At 38.7% G+C, this 14,529-nt stretch overlaps 1 pseudogene; it reads right to left on the bottom strand.

Annotated features, from left to right (window-relative positions):
- Nucleotides 1-1,194: 1,194 nt before the first annotated feature.
- LOC100683672 lies at nt 1,195-2,128 on the bottom strand (annotated as a pseudogene).
- Between the last annotated feature and the right edge of the window lie 12,401 nt (nt 2,129-14,529).

Here is a 14,529-nt window from a genome sequence, read left to right as displayed (position 1 = left end):
TTTATCTTATTTGAAACTCTTTGAACTTCCTGGACATGGATATCTATTTTCTTCCCCAGTATAGGGGAATTTTTAGCAATTACTGCTTCAAATAAGATTCCTGCCCCTTTTTCTCTCTTGGGATCCCCATACTGTGAATGTTAATGTGCTTTATGTTATCTTAGAAGTCTCTCAAGCTAGATTCACTTTTCTTTATTCTTTTTTTTTTCATTTTGCTGCTTTGATTGAGTCCAACTGCCCTGTTTTCAAGTTCACAGATACTTTGTTCTGCTTCATTTAGTCAGCTATTGAACCACTCTTGCATTTTTTTCAGATTAGCTTTTTGGTTTTGTTTTATAAAATGAGATTTACTTTATGTTATTCTGCTGTTACATAGGGCATAACATTTTCACATGGCTTTTTTGGGACTATAGTCAATGATTAGCAATGTACGCTAGTGATCCTACTCTACATGACAATCACTAGACAAACTGGACACCCTCTCACATAGGCACAAATCTGTATGGAAAAGTATTAACGTTTTAGACTTGAAATTTGTGTACTTTAATTCCACTTTCTAGGATAGTAAGAAATTACACACACTGTAATTTGCCAAAAATGATGCTTGCATTCTGGCAGCAACGTGCTACTTCTATTACGTAGTAAAGTGAATACCAGAACTACAAAGGCAGGAGACATAAGTGAATTTTTGTTAGGGACATTGTCAACTTAAACAGCAACAAATGAAGAATGAATTAGGAAGCTTCCTATTGTCACAGATACACAAGACCTCCATCATATACGATATGTGAGGCATTTTGATTTGTGCCCACCCCGCCCCCGCCAAGCACAGAAATGCCAAATGCTTTGCCGTTCAATCTAATATTTCTGGATTCCTACCAAAAAGGAATACATTAAAAGCATGGAAAAGTTGCTTACTGAAAGGAAACCCCCAAAGAAGAGTAAAGGAGGGAATGTAGAAATTAAGAAGTTATGTAGAACACTTTTTAAATTATAATGAACTACATTTTCATATCTTCACACTAATACAAAACACAGTCACTTTGCAGAACTGGTTCAGGTTACTTAAATACCAGATACATTTTTTGTTCTCTATGTAAGTGTTTGGGAGTTACTTATGTTGATATGAAATGAAGCTATTAATGCTTTCCTACAACAATAGCTGCACACCAGGAAGACCAAAACAAACACAAATCAAGGAATGGAATTTTCCCAAAGCTGCAGTGTGAAAAGACTATAAACAGTTGGTTCCATACACAGAATGAGTTTCTTTGCTATAGGAAATCCAAGCAAGTAATGGAGATAAGTAAAAAGGTTTCTTGAGAGCAAGAAGGATGACACTGTATGTATATAGTTTTCTGCCTCTTCTGATACATCACATTCTTCTCCTGCACTGATGTCCATGATATTAGATGCTGTCTTTGCAAATAAGCAACTGCATGATGAGGGTGCTGTCTTTGTATGAGTCTTTGTTCAGTGGATCAAGTTCTGTAATAGCCTCATGAAAAGCTGTCTTAGCTAGTGTGCAGGTAAGCTCTGGGTTATTAAGGATCTCATAGTAAAATACAGAGAAGTTAACAGTCAGCCCCAGGCAAATTGGGTGTATGGGTTGTATCTCTTTCTTGCTTATATCAAAAGCTCTTGCAAGCTCCTTGGGAATTATCTATCTTTTGTTTTCGATCACCACCACATGCAACTTCAGCAAGGTACTGGAGGTAATCCATTTCATATATTCTCTGGGTTAGTTGCATTGGCTATTAAATATTTACCCAAAAATTCCAGCACCATGGTACAGATGGACCTCAGCGCAGACTCCACTTTCTCCCAATAGTCCTTAATCATATGCAACTTCTTATTGGAGGTGTTGGTTTTCTGCTCAATGCTCAAGATGACCCTCCAGGATAACCTGCAGCCCCCAACCATCTTCTTTTAGGCCACCAAGAGCAGGTTGTGTTCCTTGTTGGTCAGAGCAGAGCCCTGCCTGAGCTTTTGTTGCATCGCGCTTGGCCTGCTCTGCCAGCTTCACCTCCTGGATCAGCTCCATCTTCTTTATGGGGGTGGGGAGAGGAGAGCAACAGCAAGCATGACCTGGATCAGGAGGAGGTGTGAGGAGGACCTTCATCTCCATGGCCACAGTGCAAGTGCCACCACTTTGATCCGCTTTTCACATTAGCTATTGTATTCAACTTTGTGACCTCTCTTTGGTGCTTTCTTCTATTTTCTATCTCGTTGAAGTTCTCATTGTGTTCATTCATTCTGAGTTTGATGAGCATCTTTATGACCATTGTTTTAAAGTCTTTATCAGGGGGCAGCCCAGGTGGCTCAGAGTGTTAGCACCGCCTTCAACTCAGCGCGTAATCTTGGGGTCCTGGGATGGAGTCCCACATCAGGCTCCCTGCATGGAGCCTGCTTCTCCATCTGCTTGTGTCTGTGCCTCTGTGTGTGTATGTGTCTCTTGTGAATAAATAAATAAAATCTTTAAAAAATAAAAAAATAAAGTCTTTATCAGGTAAATGATAAGTGGCTAATCTCCATTTCATGAAGGACTTTTTCTGAGGTTTATCTTGCTGTTAATTTAAAACATATTCCATTTTTCATTTTGCTTGATTACCTATGTTGGGTTTTATGCATTAGATAAAACAGACACCTCTCAGTCTTGAAGTAGTGGCCTTGTTGTAGGAGATGAAACTTATTGTTCCCTGCCCTAGTTTTTTGTGGTCTCTCAAACCTTTGTGATTGTCCAAGTAGACTGGGGTTGTTTTTGTTTGTCTTTTTAAGTGGTTCCCAATATTTGAGGCTATGCCAAGACCTTACCCTCAGGAAGCAGTTTTTAAGGTATGCACATATAAACAGTCTGTGGGACCACAAGCAGAAATCCCACTGACTACGGAACCAGATGGTATACAGATGTTCCCTAGATGGCAGTCAGCAAATCAGGATGACAGAAAAGTGTAAAAATTCCTTTTTGGGAGATACTGGTAACCTGGAATAAGGCAGAGGGAGAGCACAAAGATGGCACCTACCAGCCTCTGTCCCCAGAGAACACTTCAGTATGTTCCTAGATGTGTGCCAAATCAGATGACTGCCCCTCATGCCAAATCTCGAGGACAAGCAAATAGGCTTATTTTCTAGAAAGACTGGGGTGACTTTCAGTCTGAGGTCTGTGCAGTGCCCTAGGAGTGGTAGCCTGCCAAGTACTGTCTCTTTACTTGTTATAGTCACATTGGATCCAAGAATGCATGGCCCTTGGCCAGCAGAGCCAGGCAGTCAGGGTGTCCTCTGGACAGCAGCCATAAAATCTGTGGTACAGACATAAAAACCAAAGCACCAGATATGTGCAAAAGCTCTCCTCTGGGAAATACTTGCACTCCAGAACATGACAAAGGGAGAATGCAAAGATAACAACACTTGCCAGCTTCTATCCCCTGAGAGTACCCCAGCAACCTCCTACACATGTGTTACATTAGATGCCTTGCCCTCAGGTCAATGCTTAAAATAAGAAAATAAGACTGGGTGCCTTTCAATCAGCTGCTTCTGTACTGATCTCTGGGGTGAATGAGGCCAGAATAAAGGTCCTACGATGGCCATTTCTCAATGTTGGTCCCATGGATACAAGCACTGTTGATTTTCAAAAACGAAATGTTTTGGTGGCTTGTCTCTGTTGAGCAAGTCTTAAAAGTTGGGTTACCCAATGTGGTGCTCAATCCTTTCACTCCTCAGTGAGAAGCTCCCTATCCACTGGCAACCACTATATATTTGACTAATCTAGTTACCTCATATAAATAGAATCATACATTTGTCTCTTTGTGACTGGTTTATTTCACTTAGCATAATGTCCTCAAGTTGTACCTATGTTGAAGCATGTGTCAGAATTTTCTTTCTTTCTATGGCTGAATAGTATTCCATTATATGTACATACCACAATTAATTTTCCCATATATAAAAAAATAAAAATAATAATTTTCCCATATATCTGCTGAAAAACACTTGAGTTACTTCTATTTTTGGCTACTATGAATAATGATGCCATAAACATGGGTGTACAGATATCTGGTTAAGTTTCTGCTTTCTGTTCTCTGGGATAATACTCAGAGATGGAGTTACTGGATCATATGGTAATTCTATTTTACTTTTTGGAGAAACCCCTAGGTTTTCCATAATAGTCACACATTACTACCAGCAATTCACAAGATTTCCAGTTTTTCTACATTCTTGCCAAATCTTGTTTTGTGTAATCTTATTCTGTTTATAAAAGCTATCTAATGGGTGTGAAGTACAATCACATTGTGGCTTTGATTTGCATTTCTCTAATGATATGTGACATTGAGCAATTTTTCATGTGCTAATTGGCCATTTGCTCTTTGGGAAAATGTCTATTCAAGTCCTTTGACCACTTTTTAACCTGGTTGCTTTTTTTGTTGTTTTTGTTGTGTTTATTGCTATACTTGTTTTTACATATCAAAATTATATTTGATATAAATTGTTTTTCCTTTATAGTAATTGTTCCCATATATCAATTGTTAACTCTGTTTCTTTAAATGAATGTGTGGAGAGGTTTACTGAATGGTGATAAAAACTATGTTCCAGGTCAAAAAATTATATATATAAACATAAGTTGTTATTTAGAAGAATTATAATATTTTGAGAAGAAATTATTAAAAATTAACAAAGCAAGACTTTATTTTTCAGACAATTCAAGACATTTTTAACACTTCCCTTTTCAAGAATTGCCCAAAATCAGCAGAAAGAACAGAAACCAAAAACTTCTCCATTTGTAATGAAATTAGGAGACATAATAATATAAATCATATGAAACATAAAACTGGCTGACAAATGTTACCGGATTTAGCTGATTAGGAGACAGTTTAGATGTCCTGGAGAAACTAACTGTACTAAAATCTAAAAGGTGTTGGTGCTGGCATGCCAGGTCTGAGGACCCAGGGGGGTTCCACAGTACCAGCCAAGAGGGTCTTTGGCTTTGCACAGGATAGAAATCAAATGTGAGCCAGCAGAAAGTGAGAGCAGAGTTTATTGATGATATGGAGAGAGCAGATACAGATGGAGTGTCTGGGAGACTCAGAAAAGAAAGGAGCATGAGTCTTTGCTCAAAGTTTGGGGATTTTATGGAGGATGGTGGTCTGCTGTACATGGGGAACTAGTTAGAACAAAGACAGGGGGCTAAGTGTTCCTCCTTGGAGCCCAGGGATCTTGGCCTTAAGATGTCTAAGCTCATGGTCTGGAATACGCATATGATAGCTCTGGCCATTCTCACCTGGTCTTCGTTAGATGTTACCTATTCTAAAGAAATCATTAACAACTTGTCCCTTACAAGGAGGGTGTCCACTATTTGCATGATGAGGCATGTGTAAAGTGGGGGTGCAGGTCCTAGCAAGACTAGAACATGAAAAGGAGTGAAAAGCAGATTTTTATGGAGTCCTTCAGTTTCCATCTCAGTATGCTATTGGCTTAGCAGTCACGCAGTGAGAGATTAGGAAAATGGCATCGAAGCTGGAAAAATGGAGACCCTTGTAATGCTGTGGCAAAAAATCTGGTACAGCTGTAGCCTCCAATAATTTTTCTTGCTGGGAGGCTGGGAGAGAGAGCATATCACCTCCCTAAGTTACCTCCAGTCAGTCACTGGACATGGTGTACACTAAATGAATCTTTCAATCACAAGCTGATAAATTGGCTTAGCTCTGTTTAATCTAAAGTCTAATAAGTCACTAAATCCTGTGTGTTTTATTTTCTCTGTGTCTCTCTAGTCTTTTCCTTCCAGTCTACCTACCGTCTACTCAGTGAATGCAGTCATCTCCATGGTGAATGTGGGCCTCCTTTGGGTATTTCTCCTTACAGTGCAGAGAAATAAAGCTAAAAACCTCATCTTGTAGAGTTCCTTACTGGATGGATTCCGGAAGTAATTCAGAGTCCACCATTCAGATGCACTTGTAGTAAAAAGTGATCCTTCAGGGAAGTCTGATGTTTTCATCAACAAGTACAGCCAGGGAGACATTGGCTTTATTCTGTAGCAGCATTAGCAGAGATCCCCCTATCTGGTCACTGTTTTCACAGGTGGGACACATGAGACCCACGGCCAATCTGTTCTTTGTTAGTGCAGATATGGAAGGCATGATGACAGCCTGGATGCAGCCTGACCTGTGGACCAAAGCTAAGAGTGTGTTAGTGAAGCCAGTGGTTCCAATTACCCACATCCCAGTGTCTTTTTTTTTTTTTTTAAAGATTTTTTTTATTAATGATAGTCACAGAGAGAGAGAGAGAGAGAGAGAGAGAGAGAGGCAGAGACATAAGCAGGCTCCATGCACCGGGAGCCTGACGTGGGATTCGATCCCGGGTCTCCAGGATCGCGCCCTGGGCCAAAGGCAGGCTCCAAACCGCTGCGCCACCCAGGGATCCCACACATCCCAGTGTCTTACAATCTCCCCGTCTCCTGGTCTGCAGTACTGTTGACAGCCATTCCCAGATGCCCAGCCTGGCCCCACCAAACTGCCCTTCCAACAATTTGGTAGGTACTATTTTCTACTAGCAAATACTTTTTGCTTCAAAACAGCTAGAATAGTTTGTGCTCCCTGGACTAAACCCTGGCTAACAGAGGATTAGATGATATTCTTGCATTCAAGCCTGACTTTGGAGAAATATGGCTCTCCATTTATACACTGGATAGGATAAAGGACATCCCAAAACTGCATCCTGCCCATTCCTGAGCTGCTTTCTCCTAACACTCCCTGGCACTTTGCAGTTAATGAGACAATTCTGGATTCACCAAGCTTTGCCACTTCTTTACTTTGCACATACTGTTTCTATGTACATACAGCTCCTTTTATAAGATATGCACATATCACTCTGTACTTGCTTCCGATCTTGCACTCTTTAATTGAATATAAAGTGAGTTTTTAATGGAACCATTGACATAAAATGTTATATTGGTGTCAACTGTACACATAAAGATCTGAAAATTCTAAACATTACTAACTGCTGATCATGATAAGTGTGGTCACCAGCTGTTAAAAAGCAGTGTTATCATAGGATTATTGCCTATATCCCCTATGCGATAATTTCCACATACTTGGTATCTATTTTGTCACTGAAAGTTTTTTAACCGTTGATACCATTTATGCATTTCACCCCAAACTGTGCCCACCATCCCACTAGTGACCACCACTTTGTTCTCTGCATGTTGTAGTCTGCTTTTGTTTGTTTCTTAAATTCTTCTTGGTAGGTTGGTTGGCTTCTGAAATTCCAAATATAAGGAGAATTCTATGGTACCTGTCATATTCTGTCTCACTAATTTCACTTAGCATAAGAGTTTCTAGGGCCATTAATGTTTCATTAAATGAAACATCTTTTTTCAAGGCCAGGTAATATTTCATTGTATGTGTACACCACTTATTCTTGATCCATTCACTTGTCAGTAGATACGTGGGTCCCCTCCATATCTAGGTTATCGTGGGTAATGCTGCAACCAAAATCGAGGTAATTATATCTCTTCAAATTGCTGTTTTTATTTTCTTTGGGTGAATACATGGCCATGGAAATAATGGATCACATGTTATTTCTCTATAATTTTGGAGGAATAATCAGACTATTTTCCCATAAAGTGCACCAAATTCTATTCCCTCAGCAGTGCATGATGGTTCCTCCTTTCTTTATACCCTTGGCAGCTCTTGGTATTTTTACCCGTTAGGTTGTACCCATTCTGACAGTTGTCAGCTGATATCACACTCTGGATTTGATTCACCTTTCCTGGGTGACTAGTGATGTTGAACACTTTTCCATGTGTCTTTTGGCCATCTGTATGTCTTCTCTGGAAAAATGTCTATTCACGACTGGCCTTTGCCCATGTTTTCATCTGATGATTTGGTGGTTTCCTGAACTGACTTATGTAAGTTCTTCCAATACTTTGGATATTCACCACTTATCAGATATAGCAAATGTCTCTTTCATTCTATAGGTTACCTTTTATTTAGTTGATGGTCTTGTTTGCCATACAAGAGCATCTCATTTTGGTGTGGTCTCAGTAGTTGATTTCTGCTCTTGGTTCCCTTGCCTGAGAAGATCTATCTAGAAAAGTGTTGCGAAGGCTGACATCCAAGTAGTTACTGCCAATGTCTTCTTGCAGTTTTATGGTCCCAGTCTCACATGTGGGTCTCTAATACATTTCAAGTGTATTTTTTTGTAAGGAGTCAGAAAGTGGTCCCATTTTACCGTTTTGTTGTTTTGCACGTACTGTCCATTTTTTCCAGCACCGGGTGTTGAAAAGATTGTCTTTTCCCCATAGCCTATATTTGCCTCTTTGTTGTAGATCCATTGACCATATAAGCTTGGGTTTGTTTCCTGGCTATCTCCTCCCACTGATCTATGTGTTTATTTTTTATGCCAGTGACATTACACACACACACACACACACACACACACACACACACACACACACCACAGATACGGCAACTATAGCTTTGGAATATATTTTGAAACCTGGGACTAGGATACCTCCAGCTTCTTTTTTCTCAAGATTTCTTTGGTTGTGTGAGGATTTTTGTGGTTTGGTACCAAGTTTAGGATTCTTTTTTTAATTCTCTGAAAAACACTGTCAGTATTTTGATAGGAATTGCATCAGATGTGTAGCTTGCTTTGAGTAGTATGATCATTTTCGTGGTATTCATTCTTGCAGTCCTTGAACATGTTATATCACTCCCTAGTGTGTGTCATCCCCAATTCCTTTCACCTGTTTTTTCATTTTTAGAGCACGAGTCTTCCCCTGCTGGTTAGTTTTTAATCAGAGGTATTTTATTATGTTTGTTAATTGGTAATGGGATTTTTTTCAAAAATTCTGCTTATGTTTCTCTGTTATTAGTGTATAAAAATTACATTTCTGTATCCTCTGGCTTTACTGAATTTATTAATTGGTTTCAGTAGTTTTTGGAGCAGTTTGAATTTTGTTTATGAACTATACCATGTCATCTGCTTAATGACAGTTTTATTTTATTTGCCTTCTTTGCCAATTTAAGTTACTTTGATTTCTTTTTCTCATCTGACTAGTGCATTTAGGACTTCCAGTACTATGTTGAAATAACGTGGTGATTGTTGCCTCTTCTTGTCTTGTTCTTGATCTCTGAGAAAAAGCTCTCATTTTTTCAGCATTAAATATGATTTAGCTTTCTGTTCATTATAGATGGTCTTTATTATGTTGAGGTATGTTTCCTCTAAGCCTACTTTATGGGAGTTTTTATCATGAATGCATGTATTGTGTCAAGTGCTTTTCCTGCATTAATTCAGCTGGTTTTTATCCTTTGTCTTATTAATGTGATATATATGTATCACATTGACTGATTTGCAAATAGTAAGCCACACTTGCATCCCTGTAAGTCTTACTTGATTGTGGTAAATGAATTTTTAAGTTTTTTGAATTCTTTTTGCCAATGTGGTGTTGATAATTACATCTGTGTTCAATTATTAATACTGAACCATTCTTGCATTCCTGGAATAGATCCTACTTGATCATAACAAATGACTTTTTAATGTATTTTTGGATTCTGATTGCTAAGCTTTTGTTAAGAATTTTTGCATTATGGCTGTCTGGGGTGATTCAGTTGGTTTAGTGTCCAACTCTTGGTTTCAGCTCAGGTCATGATCTCAGGATCATGGGATGGAGCCCTGCATCAGGCTCCACACTCAGTGCAGTCTGCTTGTCCCTCTCCTTCTGCCCTTCTCCCCCGTCCCCACCATCTCTCTCTCTCTCTCCCCCAAATAAACTCTTTAAAAAATTTTTTTTGCATCTATGTTCAACATAGATATTGGCCTGTGGTTCTCTCTCTCTCTCTCTCTCTCTTTTTTTTTTTTTTGTAGTGTTTCTGTCTAGTTTTGGTATCAGAGTAATGCTAGCCTCATATAATAAATAGGAAATTCTCCTTTTCTATTTTTTGTAATAGTCTTAGAAATGTAGATATTAACTCTTCTTTGATAGAATTCATCTGTGATGCCTTCTGGTCCTGGACTTTTATTTGTTGGGCGATTTTATTGTTTTATTTTATTTTATTGTTTTATTTATTTATTACTAGTAATCAGTCTGTTCAAATTTTGTATTTTTATTCAGTTTTGGAAGATGTTTCTAAGAATTTCTGTCTTCTCAGTTATCCAATTTGTTGTCACATAATTTTTCATAATACTGTCTTTTTTTTATGTGGTGGTTATTTCTCCTTTATTTGTGATCTTATTCATTTGAGCCTTTTTTGATGAATCTAAAATTTTGTCTATTTTATCTTTTCAAAGAATTAGCTCTTTGTTTCATTGGTCTGTTTTTGAGCTTTTATAGCCTCTATTTTAATCTTTGCTCCCATCTTTGTTATTTTTTCCTTTGGCTAGCTTTGGACTTTATTCTTTTTCTAGCTCTTTTAGGTGTAAAGTTAGGTTGTTTATTTGGGGATTTTTTTTAGTTCCTTGAGCTCAGCCTTATTCCTATTAACTTACCTCTTAAATTTGCTTTTGCTGTGTTTCAAAGATTTTGATTTGCTTTTGCTGTGTTTCAAAGATTTTGCACAATGGTGTTTTTATTTTCATTTGTCTTCATATTTTTTTATTTCCTCTTTGACTTCTTAGTTGATCCATTCAGTGTTTAGCAGCATATTGTTTAACCTCCATGTATTTGTGTTCTTTCTAGATTTTTTCTTATAACTGATTTCCAGTTTCATATGTTGTGGTCTGAAAAGATGCATGATGGAAATTCAGTCTTCTTAAATTTATTGAGACTTGTTTTGTGGCCTAATATGTGATCTATTCTAGAGATTGTTCCATGTGCACTTGGAAAGAATGTGTATTTTGATTTGGATGGAATGTTCTGTATATATCTGTTAGGTTTGTCTAGTCTAACGTGTCTTTCAAAGCCTCTGTTTTCTTGTTGACTTTTTCTCTGGATGATCTTTCCATTCCTGCAAGTTGGCTGTTAAAGTGCCCACTATTATTGTATTACAGATATATAATTTCTTTTTATATGTCTGTTAATTTTTGCTTTATATATTGGGTGCATCAAGATTTACAATTGTTCTATCTTCTTGTTGGATTGTTCCCTTTATCATTATGTATGCCTTCCTTTGTCTGTTGTTATAGCCTTTGTTTTAAAGTACATTTTTTTTCTGATATAAATATTGCCACCCTAGTCTGTTGTTACTTTCTTGTTGCTTTCAGTTATATGGTAGATGTTTTCCCAGCCTTTCACATTCAGTCTGTGTGTATGTTTAGATCTAAAATGGATCTCTTGTGGGCAGTGTATAGAGGAGTCTTGTTTTTTAATCCATTCAGTCATGCTATGTCTTTTGATTAAAGCACTTAGTCCATTTATATTTAAAGTAATTATTGAGGGGCAGCCCGTGTGGCTCAGCGGTTTAGCTAGCGCCACCTTTGGTCCAGGGCCTGATCCTGGAGATTAGGGATGGAGTCTCACGTTGGGCTCCCTGCAATGGAGCCTGCTTCTCCCTCTGCCTGTGTCTCTGCCTCTGTGTGTGTGTGTGTGTGTGTCTGTCATGAATAAATAAATAAAATCTTTTTTAAAAAAATAAAAATAATTATTGGTAGGTATATATTTATTGCAATTTTGTTCATTGTTTTCTGGTGTTTTTGTAGTTCTCTGTTCATACCTTTTCCTTTCTTTTCTTATGGTTGATTGTTTTCTTTAGCGTTATGCTTGGATCTATGATGGGTTTTTGATTTGTGGTTACCATTAAGTTCATGTATAGTGTCATATGTGTATAGCAGTCTTATGTTCAGGTTCAGTAACTATTAAGAGGATGATTAAGTTTGAACACATTTTAAAAACACTAAATCTCTCCATATTTTATGTATATGATATCATATTTTATGTCTTTTGTGTATCTCGACTGATTTTTATAGCTATAATTGGTTTTAGTACTTTTGTGTTTTAACCTCCATTTTGGCTTTAAGTAATTAATCTACTTTTATTAATGTTTGCTTTTACCTGTGAAATATTTCCTTTCATAATTTTCTTGCTCTAGCTATGTTCTTCCCTTTCCACTTAAAGAATTTTCTTTAATATTTCTTGTAAGGCCAATTCAGTGGTGATGAACTCCTTTAACTTTTCTTTTTCTGGGAAATTCTTTTTCTCTCTATTCTAAGTGACGGCCTTGCTGGTTAGAGTATTCTTGGCTTCAGTTTTTTTCCTTTTCCAGTTTTTTCCTTATTCAATATATCTTGCCACTCCCTTCTGGCCTGCAAAGCCGCTGCTGAGCAATCAGCTGATAGCCTTAATGGAGTTTTCCCTTGTTGGTAACCCTTTTTTCTCTTACTGCTTTTAAAATTCTCTTTAATTACTACATTTTTGCCATTTTAATTATTAGGTGTCTTGGTGTAGATCTTCTTGGGTTAATCATTTAGGGCCTCTCTGTGCTTCTGAGGCCCAGATGTATGCTTTCTTCCCTAGAGTAGGGAAATTTTTAGTTATCATTCCTTCAAATAAGTTTCTGCCCTCTCTTTGCTCTTCTCCTTCTAAGATCCCTAAATTACAAATGCTGTGATGCTTACTGATGTCACTGAGTCCCCTTATCCTATTCTCATTTTTAAATTCTTTTTGCTGTTCATCTCGGTTGCTATTACTTTTTCAGATCACTGATTCTTTCTTCTGCATCCTCTGCCCCCCTGTTGATTCCCTCTATGTATTTTTAACTTAGTTTTTGAGCTCTTCAAGTTTTTCTGGCTCTTTGTTGAAGTTCTCACCGAGGTTATCCACTCTTTTTTCAAGTTCGGTGAGTATCTTTATGTCTATTACTTTGAGTCCTTTATCAGACACATTACTTATCTGTATCAGCTCTTTTGCTGTGATTTTGTCTGCTCTTTCATGTAGAACATTTTCCTTTGTCTCTTTATTTTATCTGAGTTTGTTTCCATGTATTAGGAAGGTCAGCTATAAATGGTCTTGACAGTAGTGGCCATGTGGAAGAGGTCCTGTGGTGTGCTGTAGCACAGTTCCCCCTAGCTGCCAGAACCAGGAGCTCCAGGAGTGTCTTATTTCGGTTGCAGGTGTCCTACTCCTGTGGCTGAACTACATTTGTTTTTAGCCCACTTAGCTACAATGACGTGTTTTGCTGTTGTTAGCACACTGGTCAGGGTTTGATCCTTTTGCTGCTGAGGGGCCTGCCTATAGGAGGATGCTGTGGGCTTGTACGAGGCAGTGTCAGCAGTCAAGCTAGCTGTCTGCAGTTAGCCTCTCTGCCACAGTTGTGAGCACATTTGCTCCCTGTGCAGCCAGCTAAAGCCTTGGTTGCTTGAACTGTGGGCATGCTGGTTTGGAGAGCTATCTCCTCTTTTCCCCAGGGCAGGACTCATTTTAGATGGTGCCAGTTCCTGCAAGGGCTGCTTTGTAGGGATGCCAGGCAAGGTAGGTGGGTTGGAGGGTTGGATAGAGTGGGGCTGCAAGGGGACAGTGAGGCACATGGCACTAGCAAGAGTGGAGACAGTTAGTGCTGGTTCCTGCGAATGTCTATCTATCTAGGCTGGGGGAGGGGAAGAGAAATGGTACCTATCAGCCCTTCCATTCTTGGAGAAATCTCCTGAGGATCCCTGCTCCTTTGCATAGGTTCTGAGATTAGTAAATGAATGTCCTTCATGTACATCCCCAGGTGTTTTCAAACACCTGCTGCTTCTGTGCTATGCCTTGGGCAGTTATTATGCTGATGCTTTAAGAGTGGGGCCTCTGTTTCCTATCACCCTCCAGGCTCTCTTGGAGTTAAGCTCTGCTAATTTTTAAGAAGTGTACTTGTGATGAGCACTGAGTGATGTATGGAAAGTGTTGAATCACTATGTTGTACACCTGAAACTAATATTACACTGTGTATTAACTAAATGGAATTAAAATAAGAAGTTAAAAAATTAAAATTAAAAAATAATTTTAAAAAATTACCTGGAGTTAGACCCACTAGTTTTCAAAGCTGTGTATTATGGAGACCTGTTTTCCCAGTGTGGCTCCCCATGACTAGAGTTCCTGGCATAGGATTTGATCCTCTGGCTTCTGTGCTCATGGTGTCCCCCACTTTGTGATTAGTCTGGTTCCCAACCATGTCTCTGCCCCTCTGGCATTAACTGGGCAAGGTGGGCTGTGCCAGTGTTCGGGGTGGGGGGGGAGGGCTTTCAGAGTCAGTTTCACAAATGTAGCTGCTTTCTTGGTGTGTCTGGGAGCGGGAGGGCAGGGAAGACAGGGTGAGCTCAGGATCCTCCTACTCCACCACCATCTTCCTTGTGCCCCCACATAAAGTGAGTTTTACATTCACATTGGTCTAAATGACTGCTTTTTGGTAACCTACTTTGAGCCAGGCTCTAGTGCTGACTAGCTCTGTAGCCATGGGTGAGGTTTTTAATCTCTCTCTGCCTGAGTTTCTTCATCTTTAAAATGGGAATAGCAGATAAATACTGTATATCTCACCACTTACATGTAGAATCTAAAAACAAAACAAAACAAAACAAAAAACTCACAGATACAAGAACAGAAAGGTTGTTACCAGAAACAGAGGGTGG

Source organism: Canis lupus, chromosome 22, assembly GCF_011100685.1.
Source record: "Canis lupus familiaris isolate Mischka breed German Shepherd chromosome 22, alternate assembly UU_Cfam_GSD_1.0, whole genome shotgun sequence".
Classification (NCBI taxonomy): domain Eukaryota; kingdom Metazoa; phylum Chordata; class Mammalia; order Carnivora; family Canidae; genus Canis; species Canis lupus.
Note: the sequence above shows the minus strand (reverse complement) of the source record. Positions and strands in the feature narration are given on the sequence as shown.